The 20,092-nt window shown below is 38.5% G+C and overlaps 1 protein-coding gene, 1 long non-coding RNA gene and 1 pseudogene across 2 annotated transcripts in view; all 3 read right to left on the bottom strand.

The window, feature by feature from the left end:
- Positions 1-20,092, bottom strand: part of LOC141281493 (uncharacterized) — a 142,027-nt gene that overhangs the window by 87,552 nt on the left and 34,383 nt on the right. The window lies entirely within an intron of this gene.
- LOC135743964 (uncharacterized) lies at positions 7,516-8,186 on the bottom strand. The gene is made up of 3 exons (XR_010530622.1): positions 7,997-8,186; positions 7,806-7,899; positions 7,516-7,713 (listed from the first exon to the last, which is right to left on the bottom strand). It is a non-coding gene; the product is annotated as an uncharacterized lncRNA (long non-coding RNA).
- LOC141281872 (E3 SUMO-protein ligase ZBED1-like) lies at positions 11,419-13,516 on the bottom strand (annotated as a pseudogene).

Below are 20,092 nucleotides of genomic sequence, written 5' to 3' on the forward strand. Positions count from 1 at the left end.
CACGGGAGTGTGCTGGTCGGTGAGCCCCGTGGATAGTGCCGGGATGGCGAGATTCGCGGGAGAGTTCCTGGTCGGTGGATCCCGTGGGTGTGTTTGTTTCATCGGAGAGTTACCGCGAGGGAGTTCTGGTCAGCGAGCCCCGCGAGAGTGGGTCGATCAGCAAGCTCCGTGATTCTCACTGGTCAGTGAGCCCCGCGAGTGTTCTTGGACGGCGGGTCCTGTGTCCTGTTCGGGATCGGTGGGCAGAGCGGTGCTGTGTACTGGACCCTTTTCATGTGCGGTGACCATCCGTCCCGCTTCTCGTCGTGGTGGTCCTGTTCTTCAGTACTGTCGGCCATTCTGGACTTTGTCTTTGTTTTGTCGTGTTTGTTATGTTTAGATGTTGCCTGGGGACGCCTGGAGGCGTCCGTTAAGGGGGGAGTACTGTCATGGTCCTGTCAGCCCTGTATGTATTTTATGTGTTTCATGTGACAGGATCATGGCAGCCCACTGTTGTCTTGTTTTGTGTGGAGAGTCATGTGGTCTGTGTATGTTTTGTGTACCGCATGCTCTCCTGTCTTTAGTCTTAACCTTACCCTCCTGTTTCCTTGTTAAGTCTTGATTAGTTAATTCCCTTCACCTGTTTGTCATTGTTCCCTAGTTTAGTTTTCCCTATTTAAAGCCATTGTGTCTTACGTCTTGTGCCGGTTCATTGTGTATCGTGAGATACTGTCGCGTGTGCCTTGTTTGTCCAAGTCATGATTATTTTCTAGTTATTGTCATTGTTTGCCCCCTCGAGGGGATTTATGTTTATTAAACATCTTTAAGTTACGAGCTGTCTGCGATTGGGTTCTATCCACCCCCACACCCTGACAGAATGAACCGGCCATTCTGGAACCCAGCAGACAGCTCTTTTGTTTTTGTCAAGTTTACCTGGTCGTCGAGTCTGCTGTTGTCTGTCTTTTGTCTTCGGAGTCCGTCTGTGTTCCTGTGGCCGTTCTACGAGCTCTGCGGGAGTGTTCCTGATCAGTGGTCTCTACGGTAGGGCTACTGGTCGGAAGATTTCGCGGGTGTGTTCCTGATCTGGGAGCTCCGCGGGACTGTTCCGGGCCGACGAGCCCCACGGGAGTGTGCTGGTCGGTGAGCCCCGTGGATAGTGCCGGGATGGCGAGATTCGCGGGAGAGTTCCTGGTCGGTGGATCCCGTGGGTGTGTTTGTTTCATCGGAGAGTTACCGCGAGGGAGTTCTGGTCAGCGAGCCCCGCGAGAGTGGGTCGATCAGCAAGCTCCGTGATTCTCACTGGTCAGTGAGCCCCGCGAGTGTTCTTGGACGGCGGGTCCTGTGTCCTGTTCGGGATCGGTGGGCAGAGCGGTGCTGTGTACTGGACCCTTTTCATGTGCGGTGACCGTCCGTCCCGCTTCTCGTCGTGGTGGTCCTGTTCTTCAGTACTGTCGGCCATTCTGGACTTTGTCTTTGTTTTGTCGTGTTTGTTATGTTTAGATGTTGCCTGGGGACGCCTGGAGGCGTCCGTTAAGGGGGGAGTACTGTCATGGTCCTGTCAGCCCTGTATGTATTTTATGTGTTTCATGTGACAGGATCATGGCAGCCCACTGTTGTCTTGTTTTGTGTGGAGAGTCATGTGGTCTGTGTATGTTTTGTGTACCGCATGCTCTCCTGTCTTTAGTCTTAACCTTACCCTCCTGTTTCCTTGTTAAGTCTTGATTAGTTAATTCCCTTCACCTGTTTGTCATTGTTCCCTAGTTTAGTTTTCCCTATTTAAAGCCATTGTGTCTTACGTCTTGTGCCGGTTCATTGTGTATCGTGAGATACTGTCGCGTGTGCCTTGTTTGTCCAAGTCATGATTATTTTCTAGTTATTGTCATTGTTTGCCCCCTCGAGGGGATTTATGTTTATTAAACATCTTTAAGTTACGAGCTGTCTGCGATTGGGTTCTATCCACCCCCACACCCTGACATCTAAAGCGTTACTCTGTTTTTACTGAAATGATTTGAATAGTGTATTACTGGGTAAGAGCACCACCTGGTGGATAATAGGCATGGATGCGTTTTTTCTTAATTAACGATCGAGATAACTCATCAATGGTGGAAAAAGGAGTAAAATGAGACAAATCCTCTGAACGTGTTAATCATGCATATAAAGAGATCCATTTGAACAAATGCCTTTTAAAACTTAATTAATTTTCCTGGAGTGATAGCAGAAGGGTATCAAAGGCAAAGCATATTAGCATTTGTCTGCATGTCGCTCTCTGTTGGATTTTTCAGAGATCTACTACTCTTCCCTGTGCACACCGGAAGCTTGAACTACACTCTAAAAACAAACGGTGCTATATAGCACCAAAAGTGGTTCTTCGCTCGTAATCATAGAAGAACCGTTTTTAGTGCCATATAGCACCGGTGAAGCATCTGTGTAGAACCATATGGGGGCCATATAGCACCACTATAGCACCAAATATGGTTCTACATGGCACTATGTGGTTCTACACAGGTGCTTCACCGGTGCTATATGGCACTAAAAACGGTTCTTCTATGATTACGAGCAAAGAACCACTTTTGGTGCTATATAGCACCATTTTTTTAGAGTGTATGACCCACTTTCTGTACTTTGAATTTTAGAAAATTGAATTTGTTGTTTTGAATTTCCTCTTTTTCTTGAAAACCTGAAGCTGTATTTTTCAAAATTGTAAATTCACTCTTTGAAAATACATATCTTTACAAATACGGCATCAATTATTAAATTACACTTGTCTATAATTCAAGTTTATGGATTTCAAATTCAAATCGTTTTGTCATATTTTAAGCTCCATGTACCTGGTGGTACATATTTGTGGCGCTGCAAGGTACGTATTTCCTATGAGACCAGGTTGAATAAAATGTAAATTAAAAGGACAATTATTATGTTTACTGTAGCAGCAGCTCACGCATTGCTGGTTGCTTGGTAACAGACCTGACAGTAGAACATGATTAAGCAATTTGGGATTTCCTAACTAGAGATGAGATCAGATTTGGTGAGATAAGATGAGAATCCTAAATCAACTTAAGATTTGCCTCTGTAATATGAATTTGTGAAAAATCTTAACTCTTTCACTGCCAGCGTTTTTTAAAAAGTTGCCAGCCAGCGCCACCGTTTGTTCTTCTTTAAATATATAAACATACAATATACCAAATGAAAGAACAGACCCTCTGCTTTCAAACAAAAAAAACCCCGTTTCATCCTACCTTTAGTGGTTCTTTTGTAATCAGCTTTTGAATATGGGTAGGTTTCTGCAAAAACACCACATTTTGAGCAAAAAGCAGAGATAATTCCATTTTTGTGACAGACTTTTCATAGAGATCCCATTCAGAGCGATCTTTGTGAAAGAGTTAATTTAACACATCATATCTTAAGTTACATTTTTTTACGATTGCTTACACACAAAATCTTTTCATGTCACACGATTTTTGAAAGCTCTCACTCAAAGTGCAAAACTACATGTCAAATCTTCAAAATCATAAGCTATTTCTCAGCCTTTGACTCAGTTTTCAATTGCATAAAACACTTTTTTCAAAACACTACACACAATTCTCTACTTAAAACACAAAGATCTACGAGGAAGTCACTTGCTTTCCTTTTTCAAACACAACCAATCAAAATGCTACACTTATTCACCAGGTAACACAGACACACCTCACATGTGAAAACACTAATTGCTTTACTGATCACTAACCAATCACTGCTTTACTTTACAGTAGTATAGATAGACATATGAATAGGTCAAAGGTCAGATTACATGTTTTGGCAATCTGCAACCCCCCCTGCCAATTCCTGGACCCGGACCCCACACACAATGTACTGTAATGTACTGTATTCTACTGTAAAGAATATAATTTTGGTTTACATGTTTATAGTTTTGTTGTATGCTAATGTATACAACAGTAATGTTTGGACTAATAAATATTTTCTGTTTCTACATTGCATTGGCGTTTCCGGTGTACTTGTTACCAGGCACGTGCACACATAGACATCAAAGGGGGCTTGAGCACCTGCCCTTTTTATTCCTGGAGAGAAAGTGCCCTTTTTTTCTGGGGTGCTTTTAAAAAAAAAAAATAATATGATCTTTATTCATATAACAACTGATGTCTGTCTGTTTCCTGTGTTTTTTACTTGTTGCTTATTTAATTTAACATGAATTTATTCAGAAATCATTTAAATGAGATTTAAACTCTTATATAAAGAAAAATAGCGCTATTTGTGGCACACAAACGGTTAACAGATGAGTCCCGCCTCCAAAATTCACATCGCTAATATGATTGGCTTTACCTTTCCTTAGTCCCGCCTCTCTAACTTACTGCGCTTTATGATTGGTTTGTCTACACTCGTGCTGCATCATTCGGGCTTCAAGCGCCAAAGCTCAGCCCGAAGAACGAGAAGCGATCATGTGCATGATTATGCAGGCAGGCAGCTACCGGTAAGTGTGTGAGGAAGAAAGCATTCTTATATTAACAGTTTTATGCACAAAATATGGGACACGTTGTTACACATAACGATTCAGGGACATTGTTTTCCATGGCAATCCCATATTAACCTGAAGAGTTGCAAACTTGTAACAGTGTAGTGTATGTAGTTTAAACAGACTGCTCAGAAAATAATAAAGCACAAACAAAAAAATAATTGCTAACTGCAGTAGTAAGCTTTTGTTTGCGTTTTTTGTAATGGCTGTTAAATAAGTATAATGTGTTATACTGGAGTGCTGGAGTAGATTGGGAAGAAATCTGATGGATGGTTCAGTATTTTACTTGCCCAGTCTGAATTTTCACTGACATCACAAAAAAGTAAAATATAAAATACAAAAAAATAGGCCTAATCTATATTTGATGTTTCTGACATGTGTAACCCTAATAAATATGAAACCTAAGATTAAAGGTGCCATAGGATGTGTTGTCATAATATGTTAAATTGTTCTTTGACAATTACATAGAAGGTATGTTGCTTTATTAAGTGCAAGAATTATCCAGAAACGTTTTTACATGTCCATTTACAACCCTAGAATTTGAAATTTTAATGAAATGGTCTATTTTTGCCACATGAATAATAATGTTGAGCTCTGCTCTGAGGCTCATGCCAGAAGCTCACATTAGTAAACAGACCTTATATTTTGAGCCCTTATCAGACAAAAATACATTTTGAGTAACAACTAACAACTAATCAGCTAAACGCTAGCATATGATATAGCATTTATTGGCATGTAGCGCTAACTCAGCAGTCACAACTTTGTTTTTAGCATTTTAACAAATTTGTAATTAATGTTATTGTAATGTAATTTAATGTTTTCAAAACATGCACATTGTGTAATGGCTTCCTTTGCTGCTCTATAAACCTAGACTACTAAGGAGACCATGGTGTCTGTGTGAACTGATTATTTTGTAGACATCTTTTGAAAATTAAACAATTGCGTGAGTTTGAGGAAGATAAAATTAATTAACTTTTTTAATATTTTTTTTTATAAAAGGAAGTCAGAATTGCGTTAATATATATACTTTTTGTTTAAAAAAAAAAGAAGAGAAGTGCCCTTTATTTCACTTGAGCCCCTGCCCCTCAAAATGTCTGTGCACGTCCCTGCTTGTTACCCCTCTCAGCAGATTACTTTCACTGTAGAACATTGTATTGAAATGTAGATATAAGCCCATAAAAGACCAAAGAGCTTTAGATTTAGAACAGCAGTGTTTACATGGTATATCCAAAAATGTATTACTATGAAAGAAGTGTTTGCCATTTGATGCAAATGCTTCATTCTGACATGTGTTTGTGGCATTTTGAATGCAGTGTTGCATTTTGAAGGAGATATACGCTATTTTGCATTTTGTGTGTGCAGTTTTGAGAATTGTGTGTAGAGTTTTGAAAAAAGGAGACTTAGTTTTGAAAACGTGTGTAAGCAATTGATAAAAACTGTAAAAGCTTGCTATTTTTACTTCCATGACTGACAGAAAATGACTTTTAAAGGTTTTAATTAGGGCTGGTAAACAATTAAAATTTTTCATCTAATTAATTACATGATGTGGCAATTAATTAATCTAATTAATCACATTTCATTGCACGTAAATATTCATTGAGAATTTACCCCAAAATGTAATTTAAAATAATTGTGTTTAATGAAGACTGATCCATTATAACAAAAAGCAGGGTTTTTATTTAACACAAACCTATCATTTAGGTTACAATGGCCATAACATTTTTTTTTATTTTTGAACACAAGCCTATTACCCAGGCTACAATGGCTGTAACATTTTTTTTTTAATACACAAGCCTATCACTCAGGCTACAATAGCCATAATGTTTACATGTTTTAACACAAGCCTATCAACTCAGACTAAAATGGCTGTAAATTTTTTTTATATACAAGCCTATCACTCAGGCTACAATGGCCATAACATTTTTTTATTATTGAACATAAGCCTACTCGGGCTACAAGGGCTGTAACATTTTTTAATAAACACTGCATGAAAAGTGGGATTTTCGTCCCCGTAAGCGCCTGTAGGCTCCCGAAAATCTCCCGAATTTTCGGCAGCTTTCCTCAATTTACCAGCAGCGAGCTTCGCGTTTGTCTGTGTCACAAATCGTCATAAACGAACCATGACGTAGGTGGAGAGCCCCGCGCGGGTGCGATGCCTCTAATTAGCATATGAATAGCAGCGAAATCTCTGCCGGCCAGTTAGAGCGTCTCTGGCCTAATTAGCATGTGAATAGCAGCAAAACTAGAGTAACGGCCCACTTGAATGTAATCACTCAGTATTGGCTGAAGCCACAACTTTTAAACAAGTAAAATCCCCCGTGAATGGTTGGCAGATGACTTCAAGCCAATCACAAGGGATTTTTCTTGTTTAAAAGTAGTGGCTTCAGCCAATACCGAGTGAGTAAATTCAAGTCGGGCCGTTACTCTAAAGAGGGGGGTTATTGGGCACCCTGGCTCATTATAAATGTAAACCCCAATAAATAATAATAATAATAATAATAAATAATTTATGTTATCATTTTTTATATATTAATGTCATTGTGCTATGTACTACATTATTCACAACATCAAGGAATATAAGATAAAACAAAGAGGTTTATTTATAAACACACAGCTGTTTATTCAAAGAAAGAGCTTTATTTATAAACACACAACTATGTACAAAGCAGCATAATGTCTCTTATATTGTACTCCAAACACGTCAAAAAGTGCCTAAGATGTTCGGGAAAGATCCCTAAAAATCTTTTTCAAAGTGTTGAAAAAAAACCTCAAAAACGTTGTAAAAAAGTCACTTTTTCACGCGTATATGGTGAGTTGCCCGGTACTTTGGTATCGCCTCTAATCTGGAATGCAGTGTGGCACAGAGCTCGGAGAGTTCCAGGCTGCGAGAGGGCGGTGGCCGCACAATCCATCCAGACACCCCGCCAACAATGCCGTATTCCTCATCAGATATGAGATCTATGGTGGCGCACTTCCAAATGTCCATCTCATCCTCAGCCAACACACTTCGTCTTGCTTCCAGTAACTGTAATACAATCAATAAGGACAATAAGTGACCTGAAAAATACTCACATTGACAAAAAACTGATCTAATATAATAAATCTTACCATTTTTCTTCTGGATCGACTCCGAGCTAAACTTTTCGCATTTTCCGCCTGCGATGCGAGTTCAGGTTGTTTGTATCTGAAACTCCGGCGTACCGACTCATAACACGTCTTACGGGCAGCTGGAAAACAATTAAATGAGACTGGTATTAATAAAAAGAGTCACGGTACAATTAAACAAGAAATGAGGAAAAACATTAGAAGTTATACTTACAAACAATGTCGTCATTCTCAGCAGTAAATCTGGACTTGCTGAAATAGCCCCAAGCAAATCGGAGGTCACGTCTTTGTTATGAGGCGACGTTAGTCTGTGAAAACAAAATGTGTGGGTTTAAGCTCGGATCTGTTAACGTATCTATTTCCTTATACAAGAATAAAAACATATTCTTTAAATCGTAACGTTACCTTTGCTCTGGTTCATAGCGCCTGCAGTGTGCCTCAGAGACGCCGTACAGCCTCCTGTAAATTACAAGACAAAAAACACCTCTTAGTTATAAAACACACAGCTTGGGCTACTTCAAAAAATATGCTTATACATAAAATTATTCTTACCGCAATCTTGGGATTGTGCACCCGTCTGCTCTTGGAGAGTTACAAACACCAAACCAAACGTCTGTTACGCTTGTCGACACTGCTGTGTGAGCCGTGACCATGACCTCGCACATGATTGGACGAAGGCGAGAAGCCTGTCGGGCTCCTCCAATCACATGCGAGGTTATTGATATAAGGAAAATCTTGTGAGACGTGTGCGCATGCGTATGATATAAACAACAAACGCGATGTGCCGGAAGCTCTGTGTGAAATCAACACAGTGTGCTGTCAGTTGAAAGATGTAAGTCCCAAGACTGAAGAAACGACCTCGGCGCTTCTGTAAACATTGCAACACTGAAGTGTGTCATACACAGTATTTTGACCACAGAAAGCGCTATTTAAAAAATGGAGTTTGGGAGAAAAAAATCCAAAAGGGCTACGTCAGATAACGTACAGAGCCTGCTGCTACCCAGTCATGAATCCGCTGTGAGTGATGTCCCGTCATGTGTAAAGACCCGGAAGATAACTTTACTGGAGTTAGAGAGATTGGTGAAAGTGAAATGCACTCCGAGGACCCAGAAAAAGAAGTGATTGAAGAATTTGAAGAAACGCACCCAGCGAATTTCAGTTCAGACAACGGTGAGCATAAATACATATTTTTTATATAAGCTTGGCTTGCTTTACGTATGTTATCATTTTAAACAATACTAAAACATATCAACAAGTAAAGTAAAATAAAATCAACAAGTTAAACAAAAACGTTGGAGTTAAATGTGGTTGATTATCACTGTTGTTGTTATTTTAATAGTAAATTATAATTGAATAGGAATATCGCGTTATAATGCATAACGTTATCTTCTGTTTGTTGTTTTTCAGACGAAACAGCAGATGACCAAAGCATTCGTCTTTTCCTGGACATCTCCTGTTGTGTGGTAAGCATGAAATTACATTTGGATATACTAGTATAAAGTTCAATACATGCTAATCCAGAGCTGAAATGGGAAAACCTAACAATTTTCACCCACATGATTGTTTTCCACTCTTAAATTTCTGTTAGTTAACTAATGAAAGCAACTAAAGTATAAACACACTTTATAAAGTATTAAAAAATCCTAAAATGAAGTTGAAGTGGATGAAGTTCCCACAAAGTACTTAACTGGTTCATTGCACTAAAGCTAGCTGTTTGAGATGCACATGATCTTTTTCAACTACAGTTTTCAAATCTTTTCATACTCAAATGGCCCTATTGATGAGAAATGAACATATTAATTATGTTCTTTTTAAATCTCAAATGACCATATTAACGATGGGCTTTTCAATCTCAAATGGCCACATTTATGATGGACTTTTCAATCTCAAATGGCCACATTCATGATGGACTTTTCAATCTCAAATGGCCATATTAACGATGGGCTTTTCCATCTCTAATGGTCTAATGGTGGTGCTGAGTATGTGCATTGCATGTGTTTTAAATATGTCCTTTAAAATTTCATAGGATGACTATGTGGATGAAGAGGGGGAAATCCTTGCTGAGGAGCAGAGTGAACCCTATCCTCACATACAAGATGGGGAGGAGCATGGAAGTGATCAGGCCAGAAGTGAAAAACCAGAACACTTGTTAATGAAACTTTTGGGCATGATGAAATTGACTGGTATCCTCCGTGACGACTTCTTACAGTATGTGGGTTGTCCAAAATGTATGACAGTGTACATGCTTACTGAAACCTATGAGCTCAGACGGGATGGTACAAAGGTTTGCAGGACTTGTGGTCACATCCCATTCTACAATAACCCACAGCAGAGGTCTGCATTAAGGAAGAAATGTGGCTCTGCCTTGCTAAGAAAGGCTACATATTTGAGCAGTGAAGAGTATGTCCATCCAATACGTTCTTACTGATACAAGAGTGTTGTGCAGTCTCTGGGAGGACTTGTTAAAGACTTGGATTTGAAGAGAAATTAGATGAAAGGCGAAAGCGGGAAATGCCAAAGGGTGTGTTAGGAGATGTATATGATGGACAACAAGTATGGCAGGATTACCAGTATGTGAATTCAATAACTGTAGTCATGCCACTATGCACAGTATTTGAGCTGTGATGTAATTGCACAAGTTTCCTTGCTTCATTCCCTTCCAGACAGACATTTTGTTGTTTGACATGTTGTTTGCATAGAATGCACAAATTGAGCCTGATTAAAACTCTGTTAAAACAATTAAAATTGTTGAAATAAATTGTTTTGTGTATCTTTTTTTTACCTAACATTGGTTATTGCTAATGACATACAGAGATATTCATATATACTGTTGGCCTGGACAAACTGAATCTACTTAAAGGGATAGTTTAAAAAAAATTAGGGAAAAATATTTTGATAGTATTGTGATAAATGATGAAGAAAATATTTTGATAAATGAATGTCATTAAACTTAAAGATGATTTTGAATTACTCTGTCCAACATCTCCGCTTAGTTAACTGAGTTGAAAGATTTTCTATTTTTAATTCATTTATAATTATAATTCTCTTAGTGTTATAAATGGTATTATAACACAAAACTCATGAATAAGTCAGTCATTGAATAAACTTGATTCTCCACTGAAACACACACAAAACTGCGAAAAATACAGTACAATGTGCTGTTTATGTCAATAAACACTGATCACCTGAACGGTGACTTTCATTAACAAAAATGGTAATTTATCATTTAAAACTAAACAACATGAATAATATTAGAGCAAAAAACCTCTATAACATTTTAACAAATATTTAAGTAGTTAAAGTTCTTATTAGTTCTTAATTCTGTAAAAAAGCTTAAATAATCATAATATTCAGGGACAAAGGATTATGGGTATAATATATTTTTAAGTATATGTCCAAAACTCAAAATATTAAGTAATGTTTATATCATTAAGACAATATCTGGGTTAACAGTGTAGCATACTTTGAAAATAAATCAATTCAAGCTACAATTTAAGAGTTTGTAATTTGGCTATACTGATACCAGAGATTTTATTAAAATCAAAGTTTAAAACCTCTCAGAATGTCACCTGAGTAAAACTCCCCCAGCTGCTACCCTCATTTGCATTTGTATAGCTCACAGCATGTTCATTTACATGTTAAAGCCTCCCCTAGAATTAGGGGAAGGGGGGACAACTTCAGAGCAAGACCCACGTCAACTTCTGACAACTTATGGCAGTTTTCGGTGTTGGCTGCAAATTGTCATGCGCAGTCGTATACTTGGAGTTTCACAACAATCTACAGTGCCACATTCTGGCGAAAATTCCACTTTTCATGCAGTGAAACACAAGCCTATCTATCACTTGGCGACAATGGCCTTAACCGTCTTTTTTAGCCTGTGTCTTAAACTGCAATGGTCAAACAATAACAGAACAAGAAATCTTAATTTCTTATTTCTCCTTCAACCAGTTGCTGAGACAAACTAATTTGTTTACATTTTCTGAGTTTAAACATGCCCTCTTCTTTTGCACAATGTTGCCCGCCAGTGAGAAAAGTCTTTCGCATGGTACAGTGGTTGCAGGCGTGGCCAAATATTTGCGAGCTAAGGCAGACAGTTTAATATGGGCCTCTGCATTAACTGATCACCACTCTAAAGGACACTTATCCATCTCAATAATGGGTTGAGCTCTGTAGTTTTGTAGTGCATTGCTAACATGATTTTCTTCTTCTGATTCCGAGTCTGACTCTGAACCCAGCAGAAGGATTTTCCTTTTCTTAACTGGCTCATGTTCTTCCCTGGGTTGTGGAGTATGTGTGCTGGGTTCTGCCTCTTGTAGTATTTTTTCAAGGCTGGACCACACCTGTTCTCTCTCTCCTCTGGCCATGCACTTTAAGTCCTTAAAACGTGGGTCAAGAGCTGATGAAAGTTTCAGCCATTCATTGTTCATGACAGCTTGGCGTTCAGCAAGGTCTTTCTTAAAGGCAGTCTTGAACCTTGCCACATATGCTGGATCATCATCAGAGACCCTCATTACATGGTTAAGGTGGCAGAATGCAGGCAGCACCACAGAGCATGAAACACAGGTTTCACCCCCAAGGAGTTCAGTCACATACCTGAGGTGGAAGATAACAAGGTCAATAAATTTCAGTACATAGGCTAAGATAAGCATATTTAACACATGGTGGATTTTAAAATCCTTAACATTTTTTAGAGTTCATTTTATGGATTTTTTAAAAGGGTTTTTTTTAACAAACATATTTATCTTTCTCAGTAAGAGCTGTACACATTTTAGCTGTTTAACAATACAGCTGCAACTATAAATGGGATGGATGTGTGACAGACTTACTTGCATGGTTCAAGAAGCGTCTTCAGCTTGTGCAGTTTGTCCCATTCAGCAGCAGTCAGCATGACTAACTTGTGTTTCTGTTGGGCTAAAGTTGCCTTAACAGCCTCTTCATTCCGTAAGAGACGTGTGATCATATCGAGCGATGAGTTCCACCTCATCGAAACGTCCTGTATCAGTTGCTCTCTTTGTTGTCCGATTGCAGTTTGTTGCTGATGTAGCTCCTCTGTGTTAGCAGGGCTGTGCTTAAAGTGTCCTACAATTTTGCGACACTTTGTCAATGCATCAACAAACCCACTGTCCGTGAGGCAAACGGTAATGGTCCTCTGCAATATGTGCGCGGCACAGGGGATGTGATCAAACGGAAGTTTTCTTGCTGCTGCAATCATATTTCGAGCGCTGTCCGTTCCGATGGTGGTCACTTTTTCGGTAATGTTCCACTTGTCTGCCACTGTCAAGAACTGTTCGGCACATGCATCAGAATAATGTCGTGTCTCTGTTTTAAGTACCGTTAGCACGGATGACTGAAGTGTCCAGTTACGATCAATGAAGTGCGTAGTAACACCTAAATAGTTGTGATTACTCACTGAAGTCCAGTGATCTCCGGTCAGAGCAACATATTGTGCTTGAGACAATTTTTTCACTTTTGATAGTTTTTCGGTGTCATACAGCTGATTTATTCTCGTAAGTACGGTACGTCTCGCCGGTAGTGTGTAGCTTGTATCGGAAGACGCAATACAAAAGCATCCATTAACCCCTTGTCTTCCACAATATTAACAGGCCTACAGTCCATTGCAATCCATTTAGATATTGCATTTGTAAGTGTTTCTGAGGACGACTTACTTAATTTGCAGCGATTCTCAGTCAGCGTGGTTTGGTGAAACTTCCCTGGAGCATCCGGGGTTGTGCTAGCTGCAGAACTCGCAATATGTTTTGAGTTCAGGTGCTATTTCATGCTAGAACTGCTTCGATGGTATGCAAATTCCTTATTGCAGAGAACGCAAAGGACTTTGGTTTTATCAATGGCTCCATTGGAAAGAGTTTTGAATTTAAATTTTCCATTCAGAAAGCCAGGCAGATTTGTGTTGTCGTCGTTGGCCATCATGCTTGATTGACTCGCCACTACAGATTATTGCACGTTGTACGTACAGGTCTGGTGTGGGGCGCAGTGCGTTAAAAGCGTTAAAAATATTAACGTGTTTTTTTTCTCAATTAATTAATCTAATTAACGCGTTAAATTACCAGCCCTAGTTTTAATACTTAAAAATAACAATTTTAGACAATCTTGATTGTTTCTTTTTGGTCATGTGCAATATACCACAAGCAATATAACTTACCAGTTTGGGATATATTGTTTTGATGTCATTGCACCACTGTGTAATACTATGTTGTAGTGTGTGTGTTTTTGAAAGCTTGTGTGTGTTGTCTAAGTGGAAAGTTTGGTTTTTCAGTAAGAGTAAATGGTTTTGAGTGTAGAGCTTCATTTTGACCTGAATATATGATGTTTGGAGAACTGGGTGAGGCGTTATGGATTTGTGTTTACTGTTTGGAGGATATGAGGCATAGTTTCAAGAAATGTGTTTAAGCAACCAAGAAAAACTGTAACAGCGTTATCTAGCTCAGAAGACCCAAAGATAATCAATTCTGTTTTTGATTCATTTAGACTTCAAAAATGTTTAGACCATGCTTTGACATCATTTAAACAAGCCAGCAATCTTTCCTTATAGATAGAAGCCACACCACCTCCCCTTTCCATTTCTCTGGGAGTATTAAAAACTGTATTAAAAGTATTAAAAACCACTTATCCAAAAGCAGACATATCCCCAACGTTCAACCAGGTTTCAGTGATAAACAAAAAATAGACATTTCAGACTCCAATGAAGTCATTTAAAATAAAAGCCTTTGTTTCTCAACGAACGGGCATTTATCAATGCCAACCTGATCGCTGGTACCGAGGCATCGTCAGACTACCGCCCACTAACCGGTTTATGGTGAAGATTCTGCAAATGAACTTCATTCCAGTGGAGATGAAGGGCACATCGAATACAAGGCGCCACGGCTCCCATCGGTCCAACTGGCAAAGTCCACCGTGGAAGCGTGCCCCCCGAACGCGCCACACCATCCCCAAAACTGGGGATGAGACCAGGTAAGCCTTTAGTTTCACCAAATTTCCTCCTCGCTATCCATGACGGCGCTGTTTCTATTCCAGCAGAGGCCAGGGCTCATGTTTCAGCCAGGTGGGAATAGTCACTTATATTATGGCGCTTTTCCATTGCACAGTACCCCACGGTTTAGTTTAGTTTGGGTCGGGTCAACTTACTTTTGGGAGCTTTTCCATTGGGTGCAGTACGTAGCACCCGATACTTTTTTCGTACCACCTCGGTTGGGGTTTCAAGCGACCCGAGCTGATACCAAACATGACGCGAAAACACTGTAGATCACTGATTGGTTTGACAGACTCGTCACTACAGCGTCATCGCTATAATGTAAATATTAGCTTTACCTTAGTGCTAGCTTGCTGTCTCGAGGAAACATGTTGTCTTCTGTGCTCTGCTAAGTTCCCAAACTCCCTTTTAGCGATAAAAAAAACATTCACAGGTTGAAAATCAGGGACACCATAACAGTTTTTTCCATTCTTGCAGTTTGTGGCGGAACATTCGCGATGCGCACGTCCGCATATATGCTTAAATGCAACTTCAATGAGGCTCAACGGAGCGCCGTCGACTGACGCCACTGGTGTTTGAACAGAAACTGTCATGTGAGACAGAGGTAGTGATAAACGCGATGAGCAAACATCTATTTGTGGTGGCCAATTTTTATTTTGTGGCGGACTGAGAAATAAATGAATGTATGAGAATGTACAACAGCGCTCTCACTAGTATGATGTCACAGCAGTAGGCAGCGCAAATATAACTACACGCCTATAATCCCTCCCACTACAAAGTGATACTAAACTCGATGGAAAAGCTAACCACGCCAAAGTGAGGTGAGCTGACCCAACCCAAACTAAACTAAACCGTGGGGTACTATGCAATGGAAAAGCGCCATTAGTGATAGTGAGCTGCAGCTTACGTCTGCCTCTTTAAAAGTTTATCGTATGAGCTCCTAATATTTAAAAGTGTATGATGATCATAAATCAGTTGGGAGGTAGCATTTCGTATAAAGAAAGCTGTTAATAAAACAGAAATAAAAAAACTAACTGAGAAGGACAGAGAGACATCATGCCATGTAAACCGGCGGCATCTTGAGAGATGTGGAGACGAATATAGTGTAACTCAGCTGTCACTGGGGCAGTGCCCTTTTACTATTAGGTAAATATATGTACACATTTGGTACTATTGTGAACTCTTTAAAGATGTACTTTAGGAAAGGGCTGGAGTATTTTGTTTCTGACATTGTGGAGCTGATGTAAAATCATGTCATTCTGTCAGACTTTTTTTGTGAGTTTAATACCAAACATTGAGTACAGTTTCATTTATTTCATTTATATAGAAGTCGAAGTAAACCCAAAGAGCTTAAAGTAAATGAAGTGACGGTTTACAGATAAACAATAGAGGCCGTTTTTATTGTACAGAAAACAGAAGTTAATGATTAGTTCAGAAAGTACACACTGACATTCATGACACTCCAGTATCTGTTATATAAAGCTGAACAGCATTGTGTTCTTCTTGTGTATTATTGATATATAATTGAAGAGACAACAAAATAAATAAAAAAATGGATCAAACTAAATTACAAGGAGATTAGAGAGACAATAAAAATATCTAAATAGTATATTTGATGAATATTAATTAGGTGTACTGTACTTAAACAATTGAAATTATATCTGAAAAGTAATGTTAGGATGTTAATTGGTTTGCTAAATATATAAAAGTAAAGAGTAGTTTTGACTGTTCTGTATTTTTGAGATCTACTGTTTACATCTTTAGATTTTTTTATTTGCGTATTTTTATGATCAATCAAATTAAGTTTGATGAACACGCATCTGCATTACATAAACTATACACTGTTAACCCAGATATTGTCTTTACATAAACAATGAAGTAAACATCATATAATATTTTGTGTTTTGCACATATAAAAAATCTTACTTCATATAACTTTTAAGGGTATAAAATTCATTAAACTAAAACATTCAAGTGAAATGATCTTATTAGTTTTTTTTTTTTTTTAATTATCAGTACATGATGTAAGAAATATTAACAATCCTTTGTGCCTGAATATTTTGATCATTTAAGCATTTTTTTTACATAATAAGAACTATTAAGAACTTAACTACTTAAATATTTCTTATAAAATGTCTTAGAGGTTTAAGCTCTTATATTATTAATGTTGTTTTGTTGTAAATGATAATTTTGTGAACTCACTGTTCACGTGATCATTGTTAACTTACATGAACCCTGTTCAGTACATTTTTTTTTGTAGTTCTCTCCACAATAATAACAAACAGGGGCAGCGTTTGCGTATGGCAGGGTATGACAATTTAGACAAAACAACTTTAGCCTAAGCTTAATCACCTTACCCCCCAAGTTAGATAAGTCCATACATACCCTTTTCATCTCCATTTGTCCCGTAACTCTGTCTGATAGACCCATCACTAACCTAGCTTAGCACAAAGACTGGAAGTAAATGGCTCCAGCTAGCCATAAGCAGGCCCGGAGTGGGTAATCGGGAGAACCGGGAGAATTCCCGGTGGGCCGCTTCACTTTTGGGCCGGTCGAGTTTTTTTTTTTTTACATTTGTCACGTTAGTGAGTCTATCTTCTCTTAAAAAACACTTCACACGTTTCGCATTGACACTGCAGCGCGCAGCCTCTGCATGGGTTGTACCATGTGAGGGAGTTTTTCCCTCCCCTCCCATAGAGTTGGTTCGGTCCATAGCGCGTCCAAGAAAACTTTTCTCCGGTAGGCTGGGCCGGCCCTACCGTAACAATACGCATCTGAGAGGAGGAGGGCGTAAAAAACAGGTTGAAGAAAAAATCCATTAGAGGATGATGCTGCCGAATGTGCCAAACTTTAAACTTACAGATTTATTTTCAAGAGGACAACAACAGGTAACTTAAAGAGAAATAAGCCTAGTAATGATTAGCATTAGCAACGTAATTATTCGGCTAATACCGATGTCAAACTATTTACAAGCCAACATTTTTTTTTAAGTTAAAATATTACCCTTTTGTGTATACATGACGATTCATAGACTTTGCAAATATTATGCAAGCAGCTTCTGAGCAGCAGATAAGCCAGTTCCCCGCTAAAAACGAGGAGGCAATGAGTAAACAATATGAATTAAAGTTATGTAACAATCAGGTTGTGTTCAGTTCATATAACGCCTTTTGTGTCCCCAGTCAAAAATGACCAGCCGAAAAAAGCTTATAAATCACTTGTTATGCTATATATTTACCCAATATTGGATTCAATATTTTTGTCAAATTGTTTTCTTTTTTAATTCGGACTGGGTTTTATGTTTCTATTTGCATCTGATTAATCATAGCCCTCATAGCATTAGCAATGCTAATAATTTATCAACCTTTTCTTGTGGAATAGACTCCAAAAAGGGCTGGATTATTTTTGACCCATAATGTGTAAATATTGGACAGAACACGCTGCTGGGTTAAAATTGACCCAATGCTGGGTTGTTTTAACCCAACTGTTGGGTTATTATAATCCATGGTTGCATAACAACAATCCAACATTGGGTTATTTTTAACACAACATGTGTTCTGTCCAATATTTACCCATTATGGGTAAAAAATAACACAGCCTTTTTAAGAGTGTAGAGGAATATTTTTGTTAACTTCTCATCTTAAGTGAAATATTATTTAACTTTTACCTTATTTGTTTAACCATGATATTAATAGAAACTATAGTAAGAGCTGAACTGTTGCTTTATTTATCCAATTTGAAAAAAGTGCTAATTTAGAATAACACTTTGGAAAAAGTGGGCCGGTCTTGGGTACGAAACTCCCGGGCTGAAAAGTGGCCCCACTCCGGCCCTGGCCATAAGTGACAAAATAACGCCAACATTTTCCATTTATATGTTGTGATTTGTATAGTCACAGCATACAAATAACAAGGTCATATGAGACACATCCATCTTTTAATCGTATTGGGAACTATATTCTCAGAAGGCGAAGCACTGCTGCTTGGGCGGAGTGATTTGTTCGCAGCACCTGAGAAGTCCCGTGGTGAGGAGGAGAGAGTTCGCTCAGAGTTGTGCTAAGCGTTGACTCAGACAGAGCTACAGTACAGCACGCACAGAGATGAAAAGGGTACGTAGGCCTATGGACTTACCTAACTCTGAGGGATACAGTGAATTAGCTAAAGTCCCAAAAAGTCTGCATATTCCTTTAAAGATAATTTTAAATATTTTAGAACATATCTGAACATTGGTACATTACTAATAGTGTTCATTTACACGTGTGTTCGACTTCATGCTACACCACAACAACCGACAGGCGGATGACATCAAAGTGCAGTGAGAGCGTTTCAGAAGTAAACTCTTTTGTATAATTTCTTGAATCGCCTTTGGGGTTCTTTGATGTCCTCCGCTGCCGGTTCTTGCAGAGCAGCATTAAGTCAAACACAACTTATGATAGTGGGGTTCCCCCTGCAGGAGGTTTCATGAAGACCGCTGCTGTTTTCACAAATTAAATCCTTTCCGGTTTTAACATTCAGAACTCACGGTTCTCTCCCACCTTTGAGCTAGATGCAAATTGCCTATATTATCAGAAGTAAGATTTGTTGTCTGTGGATAAATAAACAGGTCCACTGGGAATTAGTACCGCAGTCGCAGTGATTTGTATTTTCAGCAAGGGCGTAGTTTTGATTTTGACTTTGGTTGGCACTAAATGAATGTCATTATATTAATTTTAGGTGTCATGTTTTTTACGGTTAGGTTACACATGTATAGAATATAATGTATAAATATAGAATAGGCCTATGCATTTTAGGAAGGATTGTTCCAGTGCACCTATGCAGCCATTGTAGAGGTGGGGGCTGATACAACAGAAACCGAAAATTCTCCAGCCAGCATCATATGTCCAAATTTCAGTCAAACCCGTTCTATTTCATCATAAACAACACTGTAAAAAAGTTCAGTAGAAATTACAATGTTATTGCAGCTGGGTTGCCGGTAATTTACCGTAGATTTACATTTATGTAATTTACTGGCAAGAATTTGTTCAAAGTTCAATCAATTTTAAATATTAACAAGTATTTATCTTTACAGAATAAAACTATACAATAACAGCCTCATGCAAAGCATTCTGGGAACCAGAAGTCATCATCAACCTTTTTCTGTTTTTTGCTTCAGATTTTGTTTCCCAGAATGTTTTGCTTGATGCTGTTTTTTTAGTTTTACTCTATAAAGACAAAGACTTGTAAATGTTTAATGTTCAGTTAACTTTGAACAAAATGTTGCCAGTTAAAAACATAAATTTAAATCTACGGTAAATTACCGGCAACCCAGCTGCAATTTCTACGGAATTTTTTACAGTGAATCTGAAAACAGGGCTTTAAGTGTAAAATACCCAACTTGTCCTTTAAATGTACTCTTGTTTTAGTTCACATAAGGGCAACAAATTTTGTCTACTTTTTTAAGTAAAATAAACTTGTCTGGGTTTACAGTGTTAATAATCTGAGCAAACTAAAAAATAAACTGCCAGCCCCACCACCAAATA

The sequence above is a fragment of the Paramisgurnus dabryanus genome, chromosome 2 (genome assembly GCF_030506205.2).
Source record: "Paramisgurnus dabryanus chromosome 2, PD_genome_1.1, whole genome shotgun sequence".
Lineage (NCBI taxonomy): Eukaryota > Metazoa > Chordata > Actinopteri > Cypriniformes > Cobitidae > Paramisgurnus > Paramisgurnus dabryanus.